The 22,715-nt window shown below is 40.6% G+C and overlaps 1 long non-coding RNA gene across 1 annotated transcript in view; it reads right to left on the bottom strand.

The window, feature by feature from the left end:
- Positions 1 to 1,169: 1,169 nt before the first annotated feature.
- LOC102156500 overlaps positions 1,170 to 22,715 on the bottom strand; it is a 40,481-nt gene continuing 18,935 nt past the window's right edge. The window contains exons 2-5 of the long non-coding RNA XR_005379881.1: positions 17,453 to 17,739; positions 11,000 to 11,229; positions 10,398 to 10,521; positions 1,170 to 1,724 (exon numbers count right to left, since the gene is read on the bottom strand). This is a non-coding gene — a long non-coding RNA (uncharacterized LOC102156500). The remainder of the gene's footprint in view (positions 1,725 to 10,397; positions 10,522 to 10,999; positions 11,230 to 17,452; positions 17,740 to 22,715) is intronic.

The following is a 22,715-nucleotide window of genomic DNA, read 5'->3' as shown; positions in this document are numbered from 1 at the left end:
GTGAGAGAGAGCATGAGCAGTCAGGAGGTGTAGAAGGACAGGGAGAAACAGACTTCCCGCTGAGCAGGGAGCAGGATGCAGGGCTCAATCCCAGCATCCAGCAATCATGACCTGAGCTGAAGGCAGATGGTTAACCAACAGAGCCATGCAGGCACCCCATAAATTGTCAATGTTTCAAGTGTTGATGAGAAGAAGGAATGTAGAGTGAACTTGTCAGTGTGCCTCTCTGAACCCTGAGCCTGCTCCACTGACAGATGCCAGTGCAGGTCTGGCTCCAGCTGAAGGTTGTGGAGTGTTCTAGAAAGTGGGGAGGCGTCTGCTGTGGTGCAGCGGGCCAACAGCCACCACAACACAAGCTGGTCTGTGGTGAACGTGAACTCCACAAAGGGGCTACAGACTGCCTCAGAAATGAGTGTCAGGCTTCTCCTGGAGAAGCTTACAACTGTAGTCTGGTTGCCTGAAAACATGAGTCTAAGTTCTAATTTCTGAGTTTTTTTGGAGATGATGGTGTGGGCAAAAATTATTGGAAGATTTTGTGATTTTTTCACTTGGGAGAACTTTTCACTCAGCTAAAAAGCAACTGTAGAAAGGACAAGTATTGGGGGGCCCTGGGTGGCTCAGTTGGAAGAGCATACAACTCTTGATCTCAGGGTCATGAGTTCAAGCCCCATGTTGTATGTAGAGATTACAAAAAAAAAAAAAAAAAAGGATAAATATTGTATTATTCCACTTGTATAAAGTATGTCGACTAGGCAAATTTATTGAGAGAGAAAGTAGAATAGTGGTTACCAGGGGTTGGGAGGAGAGGGAAATAGGGAGTTTTGTTTTGTTTTGTTTTTTTTAATTTTTTATTTACTTATGATAGTCACACAGAGAGAGAGAGAGAGAGAGAGAGAGAGAGAGAGGCAGAGACATAGGCAGAGGGAGAAGCAGGCTCCATGCACCGGGAGCCCGACATGGGATTCGAACCCGGGTCTCCAGGATCGCACCCTGGGCCAAAGGCAGGCGCTAAACCACTGCGCCACCCAGGGATCCCCAAATAGGGAGTTTTTGCTTCGCAGATGCAGAGCTTCTGTTTGGGATGATGCAAAAGTTCTGGAAATGGATGGTGGTGATGGTTGCACAACACGACAAAGGCACTTAATGCCACTGAATGGCACACTTTAAAATGATTAAAATGGTAAAGTGTATTTTACAATTACAAACAAATACCAAAAAACAAAACAGAAAGCATTGTAGAGGAAGGAGGGAAGCTCACTATACAACTTGACAAACTAATTGGAGGAAAATGTAAAATTGTTGAAGAGATTAGTCATATTAAGAAATTAAGATGGTGTGGAGTTATCCTTACAAGATGCCAGCCTTTGTAAAGAGTCATGGGGAGAAGCAAATCTGGAGGCTACTTATGAAAAACCACACAGGTCCAGTTCTATATTCTATGATGAAGCAGATTTGATGGGAAAAAACTGATGAAAAGAAATATGGGAAGTTGGCTGCTGGCATAACAAGGAGGGTAAAAACACCAGAACATACTCAGCCTCCCTGCAATCACTCAGACCTTTCCATCTGACACACAGTATTGTCCAGTATAGTTCTTCAACACAGCCTCAGCTTCATTTAAGAGCAGATCTTTTCATTCCTCTCCGTTCAGTCTTTTCTTTGCTCGAAGAATGTGTTCTTCTGCCTTGTAGTAAAATTCTCCAGAGAAACAGAACCAACAGGATCTACACAGAGAGAAAGACTTATTTTAAAGAACTGGCTCACACAATTGTGGGGCAGGCAAGTCTGAACTTTGTGGAGCAGTCTGGCAGGCGAGAAATTCAGGGAAAAGTTGATGTTGCAATTTTGAGTGTGAAATCTGCAGACTGGAAAGTCAGGTGGTAGTAGACAGTGCAATCTGGAGGCAGATTTGCCTTTTTGAAAAACCTGTCTTTGCTTTTAAGGCCTTCTACTGATTGGACAACGCCCACCCACATTATTCAGAGTAATCTGCTTAACTCAGAGTCTATTGATATAAACGTAAATCACATCTAAAAAATGACCTTCGTAGCAACATCTTGACTGGTGCTTGACTAAACAACTGGGCACCACAACTTAGCAAACTGACCAATAAAATTAACTATGACACACCTCATTCTCTAATTCATAGTTCTATGTTGCCAGTGTGTCCAGGGGGACCTCTTCTTCCTCCTGCTTCTCCAGAAAGCATGTATGGACCACACCAATCCTTTGGCCCTAGCCTACCACATCCTTCAGAAACAAGAAGAAATACCGATTCGTCAAAATGTTTGCCTCCTTTTATTCCCTTATGTACTATTTTACTCTACCATCCTGTATCCTGCAGTAGTGAGTTCTTTTCAGGGTTGATTCAACTTTCAATCACACCCACTACTGAACCTTTTTTGGGGGGTTTTGTTTTTAAGAGAGAGAAAGAGAGATAACAGTGGGGAGGGGGGTAGAAGGAAAGGGAGAGAGAATCTAAAGCAGGCTTCACACCCAGCATTCAGCCTGATGCAGGAGCTTGATTTTAAGACTGAGATCATGACCTGAGCCGAAACCAAGAGTTTAGGTGCTTAAGCTTAACCGGACTGAGCTACCCAGGTGTCCCTGAACTGCAGACTTGAAAAAAATCTTTCTTTATTTTATTTTATTTTATTTAATTTTATTTATTATTTATTCATGAGAGGCACAGAGAAGGAGAGGCAGAGACATAGGCAGAGGGAGAAGCAGGCTCCATGCAGGGAGCCTGATGTGGGACTTGATCCTGGGACTCCAGGATCACGCCCTGAGCTGAAGGCAGGCACTTAACTGCTGAGCCACCCAGGTGTCCCGAAAAAATCTCTTTTCTAAATTAATTTTGAATGGTTGCTCATTTTTAGTTTAGGAAATTACTATTACTTAAGTGACTGTATTTTTACTTAAATGAAAGATTTACAGAATTCTGATTGTTATGGTAGAGTTTTAGGCAGATACAGTTGAACATTTTTTTTTTTTTTTTGGCTGTTGTTTTACCATTGTTTTTCCCCATTTCCTGTACAGCACCTAATAGGTAATAGGAACTCAATAAACCCCTGCTAAATGAATCTGTTAATGTGGTAAATTAGTTAACAATTTTAATTTAGATTATTCTTCCATTCTAAGATAAATTTTAATTAATCATGATGCATTATTCTTTCAGAACACATCCAAATTAGATTTGCTTATTGAGTCACTGATTCTTCTGTGTTCCTATATAGGACTGAGCCTTTTCTTCTCTTGTGTTGTCCTTTTCATCAGGATTATAAAATGAATCACATAGCTTTCCATTTGATTCTGTGCTCTGAAATGGCTTGGATAGGATGCGAATCATCTGTTCTTTGACTGCTTGAGAGAATTCATTGTAAAACACGGGCCATGTTTGGACCATGTACCTTTTCAGTAGGTATTCTTATAACAATCATTTCAGTTTCTCTTGTGGTTATTGGCACATTCGGATTTTTCCCTTATTGTGGATCTAATTTTTGACATTTAGGTTATCTTCAATAATTGTCCATTTCATTAAATATATTGGCTTAAATTACATGTGGTATTCTCTAATAACTCTGAAAATCTCCTCTATATCTATAGTGTGTCTCTTTCTATCCCAAAATTAAGTTTATCTTTTCTTTGATTAAACTTTCTTTTTTTTTAATTTTTATTTATTTATGATAGTTACAGAGAGAGAGAGAGGCAGAGACACAGGCAGAGGGAGAAGCAGGCTCCATGCACCGGGAGCCTGATGTGGGATTCGATCCCGGGTCTCCAGAATCACACCCTGGGCCAAAGGCAGGCGCCAAACCGCTGAGCCACCCAGGGATCCCTGATTAAACTTTCTAAAAGTTTACCTAATTGCTTGTTTTCCCCCCCAAGAAAAAACCTACTTTCGTTTTCTATTTTCATTAATTTTAGGGTTGCCAGGTTAGCAAATAAAAATATAACATGGGACACCTGGTTGGCTCAGTCAGTGGAATATGCAACTCTTGATGTTGGGGCTATACATTCAAGTCCCAGGTTGGGTGTAGAGATTATTTTTTTTTTTTAAATCTTAAAAAAAAAGTAAGACATATGTTCCCTAGTTTCCCATTTTATCCTTATTATTTTCTTTACTTTACTTTCTTTGGGTTTGCTATTCTTCTAGCTTCTTGGGTTAAAAGCCTAGGCACTTATTTTCTGTCTTTCTTGTTTTCCAAAAAAGTGCATTTAAACCTACTGATTTGATTTCCAGGGCACCTGGCTGGCTCAGTTGATAGAGTATGTGACTATTGATCCAAGGTCTTGAGTTCAAGCCCCACACTGGGTGGAGGCGTTATGGAAAATGAATAAATAAATTTAAAATAAACAAACTACAGATTTCCTTCTTCGACCCCATTCCATAGTTCTTAATATATAGTGTTCTTTTTTTGTTCCATTCTGGGTAATTTGTTACTTCTATTTTGACTTTCATTTTAATCCAAGAGTTTTTTTTAATCCAAGAGTTTTTAAAATGTCTCTTATTATTTTTTAATTTAAAAAAATTTTAAGGGATCCCTGGGTGGCGCAGCGGTTTAGCGCCTGCATTTGGCCCAGGGCGCGATCCTGGAGACCCGGGATCGGATCCCACGTCGGGCTCCCAGTGCATGGAGCCTGCTTCTCTCTCTGCCTGTATCTCTGTCTCTCTCTATCTCTCTGTGTGACTATCATAAATAAAAAAAAATAAAATAAAATAAAAATAAAAAAATTTTAAGATTTTATTTATTCATGAGAGACAGAGAAAGAGGCAGAGACATAGGCAGAGGGAGAGGCAGAGACCCCTCTCTGGCTCGCCTTAGAGACCCTGATGTGGGATTCTATCCCAGGATCCCCAGATCACAACCTGAGCCAAAGGCAGATGCTCAACCACTGAGCCACCCAGGCATCCCTTAAATGTCTCTTCTTATTCTTAAATTTTTTTTAAGTGTATAGATTTGAGGATGGTTCCTTTTATCCTCAGTTTCTAACCTTATTACACTGTAATCACTGCATGCAGCTTGAAATTTGTTGAGCTTTTCTTTATGCTTCCCAAACTTTTTGGTGTTGTGGCAAATCTAGAAAATCACATTTGCATATCTTAGGAGGGCAAAAGAATGTAGAGACTCAGACTAGGATGCTAGTAGGAGTCAGGCTACAATCCTCAAACTCTGGCCCATGATATATAGGACCTACATAGTATACAGGTTGGGAAATGGGCTTACTACATTCATGCTCAATTTTTGTGCAAGTTTTATGTGAATTGAAGAAAATGCTATTTCTCTACCTGTTGGATATATATACCAACATATATGGGCTATATATGTTTCCAAAGTTTGATTAAGATTTTAATTGTCGGGATCCCTGGGTGGTGCAGCGGTTTAGCGCCTGCCTTTGGCCCAGGGCGCGATCCTGGAGACCCAGGATCGAATCCCACGTCGGGCTCCCGGTGCATGGAGCCTGCTTCTCCCTCTGCCTGTGTCTCTGCCTCTCTCTCTCTCTGTGTCACTATCATAAAAAAAAAAAAAAAAAAAAAAAAGATTTTAATTGTCTGGGACCCTGGGTAGCTCAGCAGTTAAGCGCCTGCCTTCGGCTCAGGGTGTGATCCTGGAGTTCCAGGATCAAGTTCCTCATCGGGCTCCCTGCATGGAACCTGCTTCTCTATGTCTCTGCCTCTGTCTCTCTCTGGGTCTCTCATGAATAAATAAATAAAATCTTTTTTGAAAAAAGATTTTGGGCAGCCCAGGTGGCTCAGCGGTTTAGCACCGCCTTCCGCCCAGGGCCTGATTCTGGAGATCGGGGATCAAGTCCCACGTCAGTCTCCCGGCATAGAGCTTGCTTTGCCCTCTGCCTGTGTCTCTGCCTCTCTCTCTCTCTCTCTCTCTCTCTCTCCCTTCTGGATCAACAAATAAAATCTTAAAAAAAAAAAAAAGATTTTAATTGTCTGATTCAAATCTTTTATAGTTACTTTTTTGATCTGCTGTTTTCTTAGTGATGACATTCTCCTCTTCTTCTAGTGGCAAACACTGTCCTGCTTATCAGGACATGCATTTTGTCAGGCTTTAACTACTCTGTATGTATCCTGAAACAATACATATTATTCTTTTGGTTTTAAATTTTATATAAATGATATCTTACTGAATGTATTTCTTTTTTTTTTAATTTTTATTTATTTATGATAGGAACACAGTGAGAGAGAGAGAGAGGCAGAGACATAGGCAGAGGGAGAAGCAGGCTCCATGCACCGGGAGCCTGATGTGGGATTCGATTCCGGGTCTCCAGGATCGCGCCTTGGGCCAAAGGCAGGCGCCAAACCACTGCGCCACCCAGGGATCCCCTGAATGTATTTCTTTTGGACAGTTTTTTTTTTCATTCATTTTTTTACATTTGTAAAAGTCCTCCCTATTCTGAATCTGTAGCTCAAGTTTAATCACAATCTAAACAGATTCATTTATAGTAATCTTTTTATAAATAGAATCCAAGTTAACTACTCATTGCCATATATTTCTAATGTATGTTTCTCATTTTCCTATTTTAACAATGTCACTCTGAACTTTCTTGTCCGAAGCGTTGCTGACTTTCTATGGCAAGATTTTCTCTAGAGTGAATGCCTCTGAGTGGAACTCTTCCAGACATTGCCAAATTGTTCTCCAAAGTGAACATACCAGTTAACTTCCCTCCAGAAGTACAGAGGAGGGATAGGTCCTATGACTCTATGCCCTCACCAACAATTGGTATCATATTTGTATTTATTTTTGCCAAAGTTCCTAAAGAATTGAGTCACGTTATCGTTTTTATTTGCATTTTTATGAATCTTAGTATAATGTCGATCATTCTATTTGTCATTTGATTTTCCTTTTCTGTGAATTTGTTTATATTTTTGTCTTTTTCTAATGGGTTATTTATATTTTATTGATTTGTAGGAGTTCTTTATCTAATCTGTATGCCAGTCTTTGTGGATTGTATCTGCTACAAGTCTCTTCTTTCAAGTGTAACTTCTCAATTTTTGTGACTTTTAATAAGCAGACATTATTTTCCTTTTAATGTTGTTGAAATTAGGATGCCTGGGTGGCTCAGTGGTGAGTGTCTGCCTTCGGCTCAGGTTGTGATCCTGGGGTCCTGGGATCAGGTCCCTCATCTGGCTCCCTGCAGGGAGCATACTCTCCCTCTGCCTATGTCTCTGCCTCTCTCTCTCTGTGTCTCTCATGAACAAATAAATAAAATCTTTTTAAAATGTTGTTGAAATGATCAATTTTGGGGGGCACCTGTCTCAGTCCATTAAGTGACTGACTCTTGATTTTGGCTTACTCATCATGTCATGGTTGTGGGATCCAGCCCTGCTTTGGGCTCCACGCTCAGCAAGGAGTCTGCTTGAGATTCTCTCTCTCTCTCCCCCTTCCCTCCCCACTTGTTCATGCTCTCTCTATATATAAAGTAAATAAATAAACCTTTAAAAATAATTTATCAGTTTTTTCCTTTATGGTTTCTGTTTTTGGCTTTGTTTTATACTAAAAAGCAAGATCATAAACATATTCTCGTTTTCTCTTCTAAAATTTGCTTTTCACTCTGAATAGTTTTTTTAAAAAGATTTTATTTATTTATTCATGAGAAACACAGAGAGAAAGGCAGAGACACAGGCAGAGGGAGAAGCAGGCTCCCCACAGGGAGCCCAATGAGGGGACCTGATCCCAGGACCCCAGGATCATGACCTGAGCCGAAGGCAGACGCTCAACCACTGAACCACCCAGACATCATTTCACTTTGAATTCTTATCTAGAACTCATTTTTGGTATATCATGTGAGCTAGGTGTCTAACTATGTATAAGGGGTTATCCCAGCATCAGTAATATAACAGTTCATCCTTTCCCTATAGATCCAGAGTGTCCATTTTGAATAAATCAAGTTTTCATAAATGGATGGGTCTGTTCTGAGCCTATGTTTTGTTCCTAATTGCCTAATTGTCCATCCATGCACTATTATCACTCTTTTAATAACAAAAGCTTCATATAAAAAGTGGCTATCTGGTAGGAAAAGATCCCCATTCTTTTCTTCTGTTTTATTGAGTCTTATAGAATCCTAAATTAAAAAAAAAAAAAGAATCCTAAATTAAAAGTTATTGTCTTGGGGCACCTGGGTGGCTCAGTCAGTTAAGTGTCTGACTTTGGCTCAGGTCATGGTCTTGGGGTCCTGGGATCCAGCCCCAGGACAGGCTCCTCATTCAGCAGGAAGTTTGCTTCTCCCTCGCCATCACCCCATTCCACCTGTGTTTTCTCTCTCTCCCTCTCAAATAAATAAAATATTTTTTTAAAAAACTTATTGTCTCGGGATCCCTGGGTGGCGCAGCAGTTTAGCACCTGCCTTTGGCCCAGGGCGCAATCCTGGAAACCCGGGATCGAATCCCACATCGGGCTCCCGGTGCATGGAGCCTGCTTCTCCCTCTGCCTGTGTCTCTGCCTCTCTCTCTCTCTCTCTCTGTGACTATCATAAATAAATAAAAATTTAAAAAATAAAAATAAAAAACTTATTGTCTCTTCTGAAAGGATGGTGGCTGCTAGGGGCTGGGGGAAGAAGGGAATGGAGAGTTAGTGATTAATACACATCGAATTTTAGTGCAGAATGATGAAGAGGTCTGGAGATGGATAGAAGTATTGGTTGCACAACAATGTGAAATACTCAATGCCTCTATGTACAATTAAAAATGGTCAAAATGCTAAAAGAAAAGTTATTGTCCCTTGAAATTATGAGGAATTATTGCATTGGTATTTTTTAATACAGTGCTATTGAGGACAAATCTGATGTTTTAGAGTCTCCCTCCTTTGCAGGCATTCTATTTGTTTTGTCCAAAAGATTTTAAGGCTTTTTTTCCTTATCTTTTCTATTCATAAATTTCATACTATTTGTAGGTCCCTTCTATCTGAGGAAGCAAGACTCTCTTGAATGACTTATTTAAATGCCTCTCTTCCCCTACTCTATATTCTTTCTCTCTGTACTTTTTTTTTTTAATTTTAGAGAGAGAAACAGAGCACACCTGCAAGTGGGGGGAAGGGGCAGAGTGAAAGAGAGAATCCTGAAGCAGACTCCCCACTGAGCATGGAGCCCAACGCAGAGCTTGATCCCAGGACCTGATCAGGACCTGAGCCAAAATCAGAAGTCAGTCACTTAACCGACTGAGCCGCCCAGGTGCCCCTGGAACTCTTATTAGATCAAAATTAGAATTCTGGATCTCTCACATATCTTGACTATATAGAGAATTTTATAGCTCTGTTTTCCATTTCATTTATCTGTTTTTCAGCAAACCTGACTTAGTCCATTTATTATTTCAACAATCAGATACCATAATCTCTAGTTTATTCATACTTATGTGTATTACGCCTTCACATTTATTTCACAACACAAATCGTAACTTATTATAAAGCCCTAACCCCAGGGATCCCTGGGTGGCTCTGCGTTTTAGCACCTGCCTTCAGCCTAGGGTGTGATCCTGGAGTCCCCGAATCGAGACCCATGTCAGGCTCCCTGCATGGAGCCTGCTTCTCCCTCTGCCTGTGTCTCCACCCCTCTGTTTCTCTCTGTGTGTGTCTCTCATGAATAAATAAATAAAATCTTTAAAAAATAAAATAAAATAAAGCCCTCTTGCTTTACAACCCTCTTGCTCTACTAACTCCATTTTCTCAAATGGAAGTTTAACCATCTGTTGCATATCCTCTCTCTTCCAAGGTGGCCTTCTTTCAAGTTAGGCATTCTTAATTTTTTGCTCATCTCTATAGAAGATAGCCCCTGTTAGACTTACATCATTGCATCATTTTTCTTTCTTTTTATTATTTTATTTATTCATGAGAGACACAGAGAGAAAGAGGCAGAGACATAGGGAGAGGGAGAAGCAGGCTCCCCATGGGGAGCCCAATGAGGAACTTGATCCCAGGATTCTGGGATCACCACTGCTGAAGGCTGACACCTAGCCACTGAGCCACCCAGGTACCCCATGCATCACTTTTCTTAGCCTGTCTTGAGGAAGGATGGAAGGTACCACTGGTTATACTTTGGTGGCAAGTGTTCTGATGTGGGTGCTCCTCATTCTTTCCAGATACCCCCAGACCCTGAAGGTGGGGCCCTGCTTTATCTTTCTTACTGTCACCATCCTTCCCATTTTTCTTCCCACTGGAAATGGACACCACCATTATTACATCATCTGGCTGAAGGGGTGGTAAAGAGGGATCAAACCATCTAGATATCCTTGGCTGTGGTACCTGAATTAGTCAATTTATTTGAACTTTGAACATTTTCCTGCTGCTAGCATCTACCACTTTGGGGTGATGAGCATTCAGGGCGTCTTTCCTATATTTTGCAGCAAAAAAAACACTATTCTAGTTTTATCTATAGTAGATCTTCTTCACCTGGTCCTATGTCATGCAGGCATTTTTGTCACAATTTCTGGTCCTTGGAAAGTTCCCCCTCTTGTTTCCCAGGCAGTTGTGATGCTCTTCACCTATCTTTTCCATTCCTCAACGAAATCTGGGGCTGGAAGAAAAGATTGTGTCATTTTTGTTCAATCTATTATCTTCAAGTTCACATTTTTACCATGCTTAAGTTATACACAGAGAGAAATAATCAAAGAAGTGATCCATAGGAACCAAAATATCACCTTTTCTGATAAAAGCCACTGGAGAATGTAGCTTAGCATGAAAGGCAAATGAGCTTACTACTACTGAACCACAGAATTATATAGACTTAACTAGCCGAACCTGGCAGCCCCAAGCGAACCTGGGTGGCCCTGCCCTGCAAGAAGCAGAGCTTGTGCTTTGTTGGGCTGACTGGCTCCCGAAGAAGAAGAAGAATGAAACCAAGCCCATGATGCTCAATTTATTATTCCAGAATTTACCAATCAGATTACATTACCCTCTCCAAGAACACAGATCTACTAAGTTAGGTTCCTTCACTATGGAAGGTGTATTCATTTCCTGTTGCCACTGTAACAAATTACAACATGCTTACTTACAACACAACTTTATTTTCTAGTAGTTCTGGAGGTCAAAAGTCCAAAATCCATTTCACTGAGGCAAAGTCAAGGTGCTGGCAGGTTTTTTGTTTCTGTTGTTGTTTGATTGTTTTTTGTCATTTGTGGCTGCCTGTGCTTGTTGGCTTGTGTCTCCTTCCTCCATTGCCAAAGCTCATCATTTCCATTCTGGTTTTGTCATCACATCACCTTCTTCTGACTCTTAACTCCTCCTGTGTAAGGACCCTTGTGATTACATCAGGCCAACCAGATAATCCAGGATAACCTCCCCACCTCAGGATCTTAATTTACATCTGAAAAGTCCTTTTACCCCATAAGGTAACATATTCATTGGTTCTGGGGATTAGGACATGGACATGTTTGGGAACCATTCAGCCTATGACAGAAGGTAATATCAAAAGTTGGGCAGCCCGGGTGGCTCAGCGGTTTAGCACCGCCTTCAGCCCAGGGCCTGATCCCACGTCGGGCTCCCTGAATGGAGCCTGCCTCTCCCTCTGCCTGTGTCTCTGCCTCTCTCTCTTTCTCTGTGTTCTCATGAATAAATAAATAAAATCTTAAAAAAAAAAACAAAAAGTTCGTTAAGAATTATTCCCCCACTAATATTCCCTTGAATTCTGTTCTCTTAAACCACTGGTATAGACATTAAATCTATGTCAACCAGAGGTGTATCTGACGTTCTTAAGAGAGGATCCGAGCAGCCTATCAGAACTGTCCTGCCCCATCTTCCTCTTATATCGACCAACTTTTTCCCCTCCCAAGAACACTGATGGGAAAGAGATTTCACTCACAAAATGTTCCAAATAGTTCCTTATAATGCATTAATTAAATAGGCCAATGCCATTTTGTATCCAAAGCTGAAATTTTCATTTTTCTATCACCCATTTTTTATCCTGCTTGTCCATGCTGTCTGCAAAGCGTATCAGAGGATCAGGATGGAAATTAAATGACAAAACTACACTATTCCAATATTAATATGCACAACAAAACCTCAATAACAAAATGCCAATAGTATTGAGGGGAAACATTTTTTAACATAAACTTCTTCACTTGATCAAATGTCTACAGAAAAATTAAAGTCCAAGGAATGAAATCCAAATCATGAGGCATGAAAGTTCAAAGAAAGTAAGGTTCAAAATAAAATGAATCCTATTTTTGTGGGTTAAAATTCAAAGAAATTAAGGTCCAAAATTTGTCTGCCCCAACTTTTTATTCTGCTCTGTCTCAGCAGGAGGGGATTTCAATGTCTGGGTAGAGTCGGAGATCTTTAGCAACTACAGCTTAAGCTGGATCTCACTGGAATGGGGGCAGCTCCTACAGGGCCCAATTAGAGATTAGATTAATTACACCAGCAAGTCTGTAATGTGCTTTTTCCTAGAGTCTACAGATTTGGGAGAGGCAAAATGATCATAGCACCAGCTCTACATATACCATACCCAGATAAGTGATTTTTAGCAGGTATCTCAAGAAAAATACCCAGAATCAGTATTTTGGGTTGCCAGAGACTGTTGCAGAGACAGCAGCCTCACCAAGAAGCAAGTTGATTGAGACCAACAATCCAGAATCTATGGACTATCCATTAAAACCCAGTGGGATCCCTGGGTGGCGCAGCGGTTTAGCGCCTGCCTTTGGCCCAGGGCGCGATCCTGGAGACTCGGGATCGAATCCCACGTCGGGCTCCCGGTGCATGGAGCCTGCTTCGCCCTCTGCCTATGTCTCTGCCTCTCTCTCTCTCTCTCTGTGACTATCGTAAATAAATAAAAATAAAAATAAATAAATTTATAAAACCCAGTTAGGGCATGCCTGAGTGGCTCAGTCTGCTAAGGGTCTGCCTTCAACTCAGGTCATGATCCCAGGGTCCTGCCACTGAGTCCCACATCTGACTCCCTGCTCAGTGGGGAGTCTGCTTCTCCCTCTCCTTCAACCCCTCCCCCCCGCTCATGTTTTCTATTTCTTTCTTTCTCTCAAATAAATAATAATTTGGGATCCCTGGGTGGCGCAGCGGTTTAGCGCCTGCCTTTGGCCCAGGGCACGATCCTGGAGACCCGGAATCGAGTCCCACGTCGGGCTCCCAGTGCATGGAGCCTGCTTCTCCCTCTACCTGTGTCTCTGCTTCTCTCTGTGTCTCTCATGAATAAATAAATAAAATCTTTTAAAAATAATAATAATAATAATTTATTTATTTAATAATAATAAGTTTTTTAAAAAATAATAAAACCCAGTTAGAAAACTACTAGCTACAGGAAATTTCCCACAATGGTACCTTGCATTTACCATATCTAGGAAGCTCTACCCGCAGCAAGGCATTTGAGGGGATGTTGCCTTCTTGTAAAGGCAGAAATCTGCAGTGGCAATACCTTCCATCATTACACCTTATTTATGGAGCTGTTCTTTCCCATCCAGATACTTAAAACCTTTTAACTTCCATCCCCTTGTGAACTTTAGGTGCCTGCACTGTAGGGTTGCAATGAAGGTGAATTCCATCCAGTAACAGAGCTCCCACGATAACCAGGAAGCATTTTCTATTCCTCTGCTGCAATGGCTTTTTTTTTTTTTTTTTTAAGATTTTATATATTTATTCATGAGAAACACAGAGAGAAGCAGAGACATAGAAGGAGAAGCGGGCTCCCTCTGGGAAGCCTGATGTAGGACTCAACCCAGGGCCCAGGATCACGACCAATGCCAAAGGCAGATACTCAACCACTGAGCCACCCAGGCACCTGCAGCAATGGCTTTTTCCACCATCTCTTTCTATGAAATTCCTTAGGCCTAAGAAAACCATCACCTAGGGAGGATTTCTCCATCATATTTAAATAACCAGTTTCTAGCAAACTTCAAGACAAGTAGAAGGCATGGTTTTTAAGCCACAAAAACGCAAACTTAGCCTATCCACTTTTGCCCTTGAAGAAGTTCAAAGCAACATAAAAGAGGAATTAAAAAAAAAAAAAGAGGAATTAAAATCGGGGCTGTTTGTTTACATTACCCACCTAGACCTAGTACTAGCACATTGAAAACCAATCTCTCACTAGTGCTCTGTGGTCCAAAGGGAACCAAGCTGCCCCCACAGTTTAAAAACAGCAAATATTTTTCTACTCCTTTAATATCTAACAGGGCAGTATATGAAAAGACTTTCTTTCTCCCTACAATGAATCCTAGCCTCAGCTTGTAACTGCTTATTAAGGCCTCTTCAGCTTGCTGGCCCCTGCGCCCTTGCCAAGACCCTCTTACAGCTTCTGAGCGGCTCTTCCAGGGTCTTTTTTTCCCAGGCCCCCACTGTTAAGAGCCAACTGCACCACCATAAAAACCTACCTGGCTCAATAGAAGCCTATACAAACTGCCAAGATCGAAATGTCCTGCACACACACTAAATAACAAGACCCCAGGGCCAAAGCCAATCCCTTGCCACTCCAGAAGCCTCAGCCACTCCACGGGTATTCATTTGCTTCTCCCTAATTGTGCATATTATTTCTCACACATCAGTTTTCTGGCCAGTGCACGAAGTGTTGGAACACTGAAGCAGAACCCAATAAATACCACCCTTCCTCCTTTTCTGAGCTCAAAACAAATGAATTAAGATAAAGGAGTGGAAGAAGAAGGCCAAAGTATGACTTAGCTCCCGATAAAGCTGAGTTGAGTTAGAAGAGCTTCCCTACACCAAGAGCAAGAGCCAGCAGTTCTGGTTCAAAGCCGACTTGCCTCTCAGTGGGTGGGAGCGTCAGCCTGCCCCTGGAGCAGACCCCATGCCGGCAGGATTCCAAGGAGAAAAGTGGATGAGAATGAACTGCGCATGCCCACTCTATTTTCCCCAAATTTGCCAATCAAATCATGCCTTTTTCAGTTCAGGGCTGAGTTAAGAAAGGGCTGAGAAAAGCCTAGAGCAACCGCCTTCACTTGGAAGGCTGATTTTTGCTTGAATTTTTTTTTACTCGTCAAAATATATATATATGTTACTTGAATACTTAAACAACTTGACTTTTTTAAAAAACCAAAATGGTAGAAGCTCCCATCAGGTAGGACTGTGATGCTGTGGTTATAATCTGGAATTCTAAAGATAAGATTTCTGGGCATTGTCAACTAGCTTTAGGAAATGTTTCCCCAGTAGTTTTTTGTATGTCTTTATGAAAAAGAAATGTCATTTCATATATTTTTTTTTTCAGTCAGTTCATATATTTATTAGCTTTCAAAACACGATTTATTGGGACACTTGAGTAACTCAGTCAGTTAAGCTTCGGACTCTTGATTTCTGCTCAGGTCATGATCTCGGGGTCATGAGATGGAGCCCCAACTCGGGCTCTGGGCATGGGGCCTGCTTAAGATTCTCCCTCTCTCCCTCTCCCTCTGCCCTTCCACCCTGAGCTCACTCTTTCTTTCTCTCTCAAAACACCAAAAAAAACACAATTCACAATTTGGAGCAAGATTTAAATAAAAGCTTTTCTCAGTTCTAGAGGCAAATGTTGTCAGCCTTCTCAGATTCCCTCCACTGCCTCTTCTGTTCTTTTCTTCCATCAGAGCCCCACCCATGCGAGTCACAGCACACTTCCAGACTGCAAGGAACCAGCCATGCAGCAATGTGTGAACTTAATTTCCAGAGGGGTCACAGAGGGGCCAGACCACACCACCTGGAAGTTTAGGGAGTTTGGCTTCTGTATAGGGGGAACCTTGGCCAAGGGAAATGGAGACAGAAAAGGGCAGGTAAAGGTCCCCTTGTGTCTCTCTGTCTTGGACTGCTCTGAGGCATGGCTTCTCCCTGCAGCCTTTCTGAAGAAACCCTGAGGACTGAGCAAAACCCTGCTGAAAGGCCTGCCACTGGAAAGACCACCTCCTTCTCTCACCTCACTTGCCACCTGAAACTACTTGGGCTGTTTGGGGTCATCCCTCCCTTGCCTTAAGGCCACCCTCAGCACTTACCGCATCCAAACCCCCAAAGAGCCAGCGTTTATTGAGAGTTTCTTAGGGAAGCAAAGACAATAATAATACCTTACACATCATACAGGAAACCTTCCTTTTAAATATGCATCGAGTTTCTCTTTCCTCAAAAGTTCTACAGCTTATAGCTCACCCATCTCTTCTGCCTCTGCAACCTTCTCATAAAAGTTTCTTCCAAGGATCACCCTCAACCTGTGGTGGGTAGAGCAAATTGGTCTTCTCTCAGCATTTTAACTCCCTTCATTGATAGTCATCCCGCTTAATTCAACAAATTAAGAGTGAGCTAAACACACAAAGCATTCAGCCTTCCTGTGGACAAGAAGGGAGGTATTGCCAGTACATCATTATGATACATTTTCCCCCTCTGGCACACAGGCACAAAACAAAATTCCAAGCAGGCAAGAAGAAGAGGGAAGAAAAAGTTATGTCAGGGTTAAGCAAATGTGAGACCTAGGCAGACACAAGTTTGTAATGTAATGTGTAGGAAAAGCAGATCAGAACATGGACCTCGAGGCAGAGGCAGATATAGCATGCATCTGGGTTCAGAATGGGGTCAAGTCCCCTGTGCAAGAGGAGGTCAGGAGCTAGGAAAGTGTTTTTAGGAACACTAGTGTAGGCAACAGGACTGCAGTTGTTTTTGTGTTTTTAATATTTTATTTATTTATTTGAGAGAGAGAGAGCACAAGTGGGGGGGGGGTGCAGGGCAGAGGGACAGGGAGAAAGCAGACTCCCCACTGAGCAGGGAGCCAGATGTGAGATTCCATCCCAGGATCTCGGGATCATGACCTGAGCTGAAGGCAGACACTTAACCGACTGAGCCACCCAGGTGCCCCAGGAATGCAGTTTAATACTCAATCTTATTCTCAATAAATACCCCCATAAGTTTACTGCCAGGATCAGAACTGATACCATTGACAATGAGACTGATTCTAAAGTAGACAAATAGGGCAGCCCTGGTGGCTCAGTGGTTTAGCGCCGCCTTCAGCCCAGGGCCTGATCCTGGAAACCTGGGATCGAGTCCCATGTCGGGCTCCTTCCATGGAGTTTGCTTCTCTCCCTCTGCCTCTCTCTCTTTCTCTCTCTGTGCGTCTCTCATGAATAAAGAAATAAAATCTTTAAAAAAATATAAAGTAGACAAATAGATCACCTGCCTAGAGTTGAGAGATGAAGAACCAGGAAACCTGCTTAACATTAATATTTTCCCCCTATTGGGACACCTGGGTGACTCAGTGGTTGAGCGTCTGCCTTTGGCTCAGGGTGATCCTGGGGTCCTGGGATCGAGTCCTGCATCAGGCTCCTTGCGAGGAGTCTGCTTCTCCTCTGCCTGTTGTCTCTGCCTCTCTGTGTCTCTCATGAATAAATAAATAAAATCTTCAAAAAACTATTTTCCCCCTATTTAAAAGGAAAGTTTCCTATATGACATGTAATATATTCCTCTTATGTATTAGTTTCTATTGCTGCTATAACAAATTACCTCAAATTTAGTGGCTTGACACAACACAAACTTAATACCTTGCAGTATTGGCTAGAAGTCTGAGATGGGTCTCATGGGGCAGCAGTCCAGGTGTTAGCAGGGCTGCATTCCTTTCTGGAGCCTCTAAGGGAGAAGCCTTTTCCTTGCCTCTTCCAGCTTCTAGAAGCTGTGCATTCCTTGGCCCATTGTTCCTTCCTCCATCTTCAAAGCCAACCAGGGCAAGCTGAGTCCTCTTCTCCTCTCACTCTGATGCCTTCTGCCCTCCTCTTCTACTTTGCAGGATCCTTGTGACATTGGTCCACTTAGACAATTCAAAATAATCTCCCTGTTTGAAGGTCAGCAAATTAGCAAACATAATTCCATCGGCAAACGTCACTCACCATTAGCCGTGTAACATATATTCACAGATTCTGGGGATTAGGGTGTGTACCTCTTTGGGGATCCATGATTCTGCCTACTACATGGTAGTGAGTGCTATGGAGAAAAACAAATCAGGGATGAGGGAGAAGGAGTGACCAGTCTTCTATACTCATGGCTCCTTCTGGCCATACCTGTTTTTGCTTTGAAGGATTCATTTATTTAGATTGGGCCCACCAGGATGATCCAAGCTATTCTCCCCATTTCAAGATCCTTATCATAAATTGCATTTGGAAAGACTCTTTTGCCACTTCAGGTAATATTCACAGGTTCCAGGGACTAAGTGATAGATATCTTTGGGTAGCCATTATTCTGCCTACCAATCTTATCTATGATAGAATTTTCTAGAGACCTAGGCTTGTCATTGACTCTAAAATTTCCAGCTGGAGCTTTAACAAAAGCCCTTTCAGAGAATTCAACTAGTAGATATAATTACTCCAATTTAGTCAGAAAGCAAAAGATTTCTCATGTTAGCTCCCTAGATTGGAAAAAAAATATGTGTACTCTTCTCTTGGCTCAGAAATGAAGCAGCAGTATTATACCACCACCACCATTAAGATACAGAAGAGTTACATCAGCCCAAATAATCCCCTTATGCTGCCTCTTTATAATCAATACATCTCCTCACCCCAAGTCCCTGGTAACCAATGATCTCTGAGAATAGCAAATAAATGGAATCATACAATCAGTAGTCACTCAGATCTGCTTCTTTCACTTAGCAAAACGCATCTGAGATTTATCCATGTTGTTGTGTGTATAGTTTGTCTCTTTTTACTGCTAAGGAGTATTTCATGGTATGCATATACCACAGTTTGTTTATCCATCCCATTGTTGATGGACATTTTGGTTTCTAGTATCTGATGATTATGAATAAAGTTGCAACAAACATTCATTTATAGTTTTTTTGCGTGTGAACTTAAGTTTTTGTTTCTCTTGGGTAAATACCTAGGATTACTGGTAAGTGTGTGCTATCTTTATAAGAAACGCCCGCACTGTTTCGAAAGTGGCTGTGCCATTTTGCTTCCTAACAGCAATGTATGGGAGTTCTAGTGGCTCCACATCTTCACCAGTGTTTTATCATTTTCAGTTTTTGTTTTGTTTTAGTTTCAGTTGAGTTAGATAGGATTGGTTTGGGTTTTTAGCCATTCTAATAGGGGTATGGTATTGTCTTTTTTTTAAAGATTTTATTTATTTATTCATGAAAGACAGACACACACACAGAGAGAGAGAGAGAGGCAGAGATACAAGCAGAGGGAGAAGCAGGCTCCATGCAGGGAGCCGGATGTGGGACTCGATCCTGGGACTGCAGGATCACGCCCTGGGCAGAAGGCAGGCGCCAAACCGCTGAGCCACCCAGGCGTCCTGGGTATGGTATTATCTTATTGTGATTTGCAATTCTCTAATTACTAATGATGTTGGACATATATCATGAGTTTATTTGCCATCTGTATATCTCCTGTCATGAAGTATCCAGTCAAAATCTTTTGCCCATTTTTTTGAAGAACAAATATTGTTATAATGTTCATACAACCCAAAGCAATCTACAAATTTAATGGAATCTCTATCAAAATACCAAAAGCGGGACGCCTGGATGGCTCAGTGGTTGAGCATCTGCCTTCAGCTCAGGGCATGATCCCAGGACCCGGGATTGAGTCCCACATCGGGCTCCTTGCAGAGAGCCTGCTTCTCCCTCTGCCTGTGTCTCTGCCTCTCTCTCTGTCTCTCATAAATGAATAAATTTTTAAGAATCTTTTTAAAAAATACCAAATGTTCTTTTTTCACAGAACTAGAACAAATAATCCTAAAATTTGTATAGAACCACAAAAAGACCACAAATAGCCAAAGCAGTCTTGAAAAAGAATAAAACTGGAAGTATCACAATCCCAGATTTTGAGATATACTACAAAGCTATAGTAATCAAAACAGTATGATACCAGCACAAAAAGAGACACATAGATCAATAGAACATAGTAGAGAGCCCAGAAATAAACCCATGATTATATGGTCAATTCATCTTCAACAAAAGAGGGAAGAATATACAATGCAAAAAAGTCTCTTTAATAAATGATGTTGGGAATGCTGGACAGCTACATGCAAAAGAATGAAACTGGACCACTTTCTTACACCATATACAAAAATAAACTCAAAATGGACTAAAGAGAAAAAAAAAAAATGGACTAAAGACCTAAATGTGAGACCTGAAACCATAAATTCTTAGAAGAGAGCACAGGCAGTAATTTCTCAGACACACCCATAGCTACAATTTTCCAGATTTGTATACTAAGGCAAGGAAGAGGAAAACAGAAACAAAAATAAACTATTGGGATTACATCAAAATAAAAGGTTCTGCACAGTGAAGGAAACAATCAACAAAATTAAAAGATAACCTATTGAATGGGAGAAGATATTTGCAAATGATATATCCAATAAGGGTTTATATCCAAACTACATAAAGAATTTATACAACTCAACACCAAAAAAACCCCAAGTAGTCCAATTAAAAAGTGGGCAAAGACCTAAACAGACATTTCTCCAAAGAAGACATCCAGATGGCAAACAAACACATGAAAAGATGCTCAACCTCACTTATCATCAGGGAAATGCAAATCAAACTATAACAAGGTACCACCTCACACCTTCCAGAATGATTAAAATAAAAAACACAAGAAACAACAAGTGTTGATGAAGATGTAGAGAAAAAGGATCCCTTGTGCATTGTTGGTGGGAGTTCAAACAGTGCAGCCACTGTGGAAACTAATATGGAGGTTCCTCAAAAGATTAAAAATATAAATAAATAAATAATAAAATATATTTAAAATAATAAATATATTAGTATATAAATATATTATTTATATACATTTATTTATAAAATAAATTTAAATAGATAATTTTAAAAAATTAAAAAAAAAAACCTCCAAGACATAGAAAAAAAAATAAATTAAGTAAATAATAGAAAAAATAAAAATAAAATCCATCACTGGGTATTTACCCAAAGAAAATGAAAACAACCAATTTGAAAAAATATATGCACCCCTATGCCTATTGCAGCATTATCTACAGTAGCCAAGCTACGGAATCAACCCAAGTGCCCATCCATAGATGAACAGGTAAAAAAGAGGTAGTACGTACAATAGAATATTACTCAGCCATAAAAAAGAATGAAATCTTGCCTTTTGAAACAACATGGGTGGATCTAGATAATATGCTAAGTGAAATAAGTCAGTCAGATAAAGACAAATATTCATATGTGGAATTTAAGAAACAAAACCAAGAAAGAAGAAAAGAGTCAAACCAAAAAACAGATTCTTAACTATAAAGAACAAACTGTGGTCACCAGAGAGGAGGTGGGTGGGTGAATGGGTGAAACAGGGGAAGGGGATTAAGAATACACTGGGCAGCCCGGGTGGCTCAGCGGTTTAGCGCCCCCTTCAGCCCAGGGCCTGATCCTGGAGACCCAGGATAGAGTCCCATGTCGGGCCCCCTGCATGGAGCCTGCTTCTCCCTCTGCCTGTCTCTCTCTCTGACTCTCATGAATAAATAAATAAATAAAATCTTAAAAAAAGAAAAGAAAAGAGAATAGAATTGTTGAAGCTATATACTGTGTGCCTGAAATTAATATAACACCATATGTTAACTATACTGGAATTAAAGTAAAACATTTTTAAAGATAAAACACACTTTTACAAATTATATCAAATAAGAAATGATGTAAAAATAACTCTGTAACAGTGAGATTTAATAGCAAGACAGAACCACTTTTTTTTTTTTTACTAAGCCGATGTTGATTACTTTTTTGGATTGCTTAGAAAAATATAATAAGTTTCAGAAAGGCAGAAAATCTATATATCCTATATTTTTGCTCTGTAATGTGATAAACAATAAAAGCAGCCTCTAAAATTGCTCAACTATGTGAAATTTTAAAAATTATCCCCTTAATGCCTATGTCATGCAAAAAAAATCCAGGTTATAATGATAAAGTATTATTTAAAGGATGTATATATATTTTTTAAAAAAGGGGGCACCTGGGTGGCTCAGTGTTGAGTGTTTGCCTTCAGCTCAGGGCATGATCCCAGAGTCCCCAGATCGAGTTCCACATTGGGCTCCCTGCACAGAGCCTGCTTCTCCCTCTGCCTATATCCCTGCTTCTGTTGAAAGAAGAAAGAAAGAAAGAAAAGAAAGAAAGAAGAAAGAAAAGAAAGAAAGAAAGAAGAAAGAAAGAAAGAAAGAAAGAAAGAAAAAGAAAGAAAGAAAGAAAGAAAGAAAGAAAGAAAGAAAGAAAGAAAGAAAGAAAGAAAGAAAGAAAGAAAGAAAGGATATACATAGAGATGCCTAAGTGGCTCAGTCAGCTAAGCAACTGACTCTTGATTTCGGCTCAGGTCATGATCTCAGGGTTGTGGGATCATGCCCCACATCCGGTTCTGTGCTCAGCACAGAATCTGCTTGTCTCTTTCGCTGTGGCCCCTCCCCCTTTTTGCTTGCTCTTTCTCTCAAATAAATAAGTAAAATATTTTTTAAAATAAAGGATATATATAATTCATACATAGAATAATGAAAAGAATCTTGCGCATTTTTAATTGGGTGGTTTTCTCATTGATTAGTTTTGAAAATTCTTATATATTCTGTATACTAGTCCTTTGTCAGGTACATGATTCAAAACTATTTCTCCTTCTCTAGGGTTTGCCTTTTCATTCTCTTGACAGTGACTTTCACACAACCAAAGTTGTTAATTTTGATGAAGTCCAATGTACAATTTTTTTTCTTTCAGGATCATGCTTTTAGTGTCATAGCTAAGAAATCTTTCCCTCATCCAAATTCACAAACATTCTCTTCTATGTTTTCTTCTAGAAGCTTTATAGTTTTATATTTTACATTTAGGTCTATGAT

The sequence above is a fragment of the Canis lupus genome, chromosome 27 (assembly GCF_011100685.1).
Source record: "Canis lupus familiaris isolate Mischka breed German Shepherd chromosome 27, alternate assembly UU_Cfam_GSD_1.0, whole genome shotgun sequence".
NCBI lineage: Eukaryota > Metazoa > Chordata > Mammalia > Carnivora > Canidae > Canis > Canis lupus.
Note: the sequence above shows the minus strand (reverse complement) of the source record. Positions and strands in the feature narration are given on the sequence as shown.